This window comes from Suricata suricatta, chromosome 5, assembly GCF_006229205.1.
Source record: "Suricata suricatta isolate VVHF042 chromosome 5, meerkat_22Aug2017_6uvM2_HiC, whole genome shotgun sequence".
NCBI lineage: Eukaryota > Metazoa > Chordata > Mammalia > Carnivora > Herpestidae > Suricata > Suricata suricatta.
In genome coordinates, this window is record NC_043704.1 from 7318831 (window position 1) to 7323427 (window position 4597).

A 4597-nucleotide genomic window follows, 5' to 3' on the forward strand; every position below is an offset into this window, starting at 1 on the left:
AATACAGAATCCAAGGTAAACAGTAGAGTACATCAATGCAACTGAGAGCAGTTTATTTTGAAAAATAAACAAAATTGAGAAAACCTTAGCCAGACTTCCAAAAAGAAAACCAAGAGGACCTAAATAGATGGAATCATGAACGAAAGAGGTGAGATCACAACAAACACCACAGAAGTACAAACAAGTATAGGAGAATGCTATGAGAATTATATACAACAAACTGGACAATCAGGAAGAAAGGGAAAAATTCCCCAAAATAAACTATGAAAACTCAAACAGGAGGAAGGAGTCCTTTTGAACAGGGCTGTTCCTGCCAAGAAATTGAATTGGTTTTAAACACCCCATTACAAATAAGAGTACTGGGCCACATGGCTTCACAGGGGATTTCTAACAGACACTTAAAAGAGAGTTAATACTAATTTTCCTCAAAGTGTTCCAACAGAAAAGGAAGGAAAGTTTCCAAACACATTCTATGAAGTTGGATTACTGTGATTATAAAGCTCGGTCAAGACCTATCTAAAAAGAGGCCAATATCCTTGAGGAATCTGGATTCAGAAATATTCAACAAGATACTAGCAAATGGAGTGCCACCGTACATCAAAAAATTTATTTGGGGCACCTGGGTGGCTCAGTTACTTGGGTGTCTGACTCTTCATTGTGGCTCACATCGAGATCTCATAATTCATGACTTCTAGCCCCATGTTGAGTCGACAAAGAGGCTATGGACCCTATTTTGGAATTCCTCTCCCTCTTTCTCTGCCCTTTCCCTGCTAGTTCCATCTGTCTCTGTGTCTCTACCTCTATGAAAATAAATAAGCAAACGTTTAAGAAGAAATAATGATTCACCATGATCAGGTGGGATTTATTTCTGGGATGCAGACATGGTTCACTATACGGACATCAATGTGATAAACTATACTGATGTTAATAAATAAAGGTTAAGTACCATATGATCCTTTTGATAGAGGAAAAGCTCCATCGTTAATATCGTCTTCAATTCAGAAAAACAGAGCTTTTACTCTAAGATCAGGGACATGACACAGATGTCCACTCTCACCACTGTTGTGCAATGTAGTACTCAAAGTCCTAGGCTCAGCGATTAAGAAAGGAAACAGAAATGAGACTTCCAATTCGGCAAGGAAGATGCCAAAGTTTCACTCTTTGTAGATGACAGGATAATCTCTCTACATAGAGGACTGAAATACTCCACCAAAAACCTGCTAGAGCTGATATGGGAATTCAGCAAACGCACTGGATATGAAATCAGTGTACAGAAATCAGTTCCATTTCTACACATTTAAAATGAAGCAGGAGAAATATCAAGGAGTTGATCTGATTTATAATTATACCTAAAGCACAAAGATACCTAGGAATAAACCTAACCAAAGAATTAAAAAATCTGTAAGCAAAAACTAAAGAAAGCTTATGACAGGAAATCAAGGGGACAAAAAGAAATGGAAAACATTTCATGCTCATGGATTAGAAGAACAAATATTGTTAAAATGTGAATACTATCCAATGCAATCAACACATCCAATGCCATCTCTATCAAAAGAACACAAGCAATGGGGCACCTGGGTGGCTCCTTCGGTTGAGAAGCCGGCTTTGGCTCCGGTCATGATCTCACAGTTTGTGGGTTCAAGCCCCGCGTCAGGCTCTGTGCTGACAGCTAGCTCAGAGCCTGGAGCTTACTTCAGATTCTGTATCTCCCTCTCTCTCTGACCCTCCCTGCTCGCACGGTCACTGTCTCTCAAAAATAAATAAAAACCATAAAAATTTAAAAATGAAAGTGCAAAAGATCACAAGCATTATGCAAAGAGCTTGAACAATCCTAAAATTTGTATGGAACCACAAAAGACTTGAATAGTCAAAATGACATGCTAAAAGGAAACCATGGGGAGAGGCATCACAATTCTGGACTTTAGAATGTATTACAAAGCTATAATCTTCAAGACAGTATGGTACTGGCACAAAAACAGACACCTAGATTGATGGAATAGAAGAGAGAATGCAGAAACAGACCCACAAATATATGGCCAACTCATCTGAGACAGAACAGGAAAGAGTATCCAATGGAAAAAAGACAAGCTCTTCACCAAATGCTGCAGGGGGAACTGGACAGTGACATGCAGAAAAATGAAACTGGACAAGACTCCTATACCATATACAACAATAAATTCAAAATGAATAGGAGACCTAAATATGAGACAGGAAATCACCAAAATCTTATAGGAGAAATATTCAGGGAACCTCTCTGACCTAGGCCAGAGCCAATTCTTACTTGATATGTTTCCAGGCAAGGGGAATAAATATGAAAATGAGCTATTGGTAGCTCATACAAAACAAAATTCCTTCTGCACAGGGAAGGGGAAGGAAATAATCACCAATACTAAAAGGCAAAAGATGGAATGGAGAGGATATTTGCAATTGACATTTCAGATAAGGGTTAGTATCCAAATCTAGAAAGAGGTTACGAAAATGAACACGGAAAAACCAAATAATCCAGTGAAGAAGTGGGCAGAAGAAATGAAAACACACTTTCCAAAGAAGACATCCAGATGGCTAACAGACCCCTGAAAATGCACTCAACATCACTCATCATCGTGAAAATACAAATCAAAACCACAATGAGATTTCATCTCACATACGTCAGAATGGATACATTACAGGAACCTGGGTGGCTCAGCCTGTTGAGCTTCTAACTCTTCCTTTCAGCTCAGGTTATGATCTCACAGTTCATGGGTTCAAGCTCATGTCAGGCTCTGCTCTACAGTGTGGAATCCGCTTGGGATGGTCTCTCTCATCCTCTCTGTCCGTCCTTCCCTCCCTCATGCTCTCTTCTCTCTCTCTTTCCATATAAATAAACTTAAAGAAAATAAGAAAAGGAATGACTAAAATTAACAATTCAAGAAACAACAGATTTTGGCAAGGATGCAGAGAAAGGCGAACCCTTTTGCACTGTTGATGGGAATGCAAACTGGTGCAAACGCTTTGGGAAACAGTATGTAGATTCCTCAAGAATTTGAAAATAGAACTACCCTAAAATGCAGAATTAACACTACACTGTACTTATCAAAAGAATACAAAACTGCTGATTTAGAGGAGTGCATTCACCCCAATATTTACAGCAGTGCTATCAACAATAGCCAAATTATTGCAAGAGCTCAAATGTCTATCAACTGATGATAAAGGAGATGTCATATATATGAGGTCATATATATGACAATATATATATATTGTGTATACACACACACACACACACACACACACACACACACACCCTGAACTATTACTCGCAATAAAAAGAACGAAATCTTGCGACAATGCAGAAGGAACTGGATGGAACTGGATGGTATTTTGCTACGTGAAGTGAGTCAGTCAGAGAAAGACAGATATCGTATGATTTCAATCATTATGTAGAATTTGAGAAATACAACAAATGAAACAGGGAAGGAAAGGCAAAACTAGATAAAAACAGACAAGGAGACAAACGACAAGACACTCTTACATATAGAGAACTGAGGGTTGCTGGAGCAGAGGTGGGTGGGGTGATGAGTTAAATGAGTGATGGCCATTGGAGAGGGCATTTCTGGAGATGAGCACTGGGTGTCATATGAATCTCTGGGTACTAGTCCTGAAACCAATATTACACTTTATGTTACCTAACTTGATTTTAAAATAAATAAGTAAATAACATAACTCACCAGGAATCCAATCTTCCTGCAAAAATGAACATAGTGTACCCAATTCTCAGGGCTTGGGAAAGATTAATGTGCACAATGTAAGATTCTCAGGCCAGCATCCTGGACACAGTGCATCCTCATACACTTGGAGCATGTGGTAGATACTCAATAAACATTCCTTTGCTGGAGGAGTACACATGTGTACCATAAAGAGCCTTGCTCAGATACCACTGCCTTATCTAATCCTTTTCCAACTTGCAGGGGATTTGCAGAGAATAACATCTTCTCAAAAGCTGTTAGTAATTTCCACTGGCAACAGCAGTACTTGTGTTGAGATAAGATGGTTGGGTATAAGGGACTCAGGGGTGCTCTTCTGCTTTCCTTACCTTAGTCCTACTGGAGATGAAGTCTGGGGACAGCAACCTCAATGCTTCTTAAAAATACAAATTAATGACCTTCATCCAAACTTAGGGAAGTCATGATATCTGAGTGTGCACTCCAGACTCTCTTTTTAATGAGAACCCCAAGTAATTTGTATATACATGAAATTTTGACAAGGAATGTTGAAAATGTCATTCTCAGCTTTGCCTTCCCATTGGAATCTCCTTTATAGTTTTTTGAACTATCACCTTTTTTTTCTCCATAATATTTTACTGTAAAATTATTTTCCATACAACACCCAGTGCTCTTCCCCTTAAGTGCCCTCCACCATCACCACCACCTCTTTTATCCGCTCCCCCTTCCCCTTCAACCCTCAGTTCATTCTCAGCATTCAATAGTCTCTCAAGTTTTGCATCCCTCTCTCTCCCCAACTGTCTCTCCCTCCCCCGTTCCCCCTGGTTCTCCATTAGGTCTCTCTTGTTTTCCTGCTAGACCTATGAGTGCAAACATAGGGTCTCTGTCCTTCTCTGCCT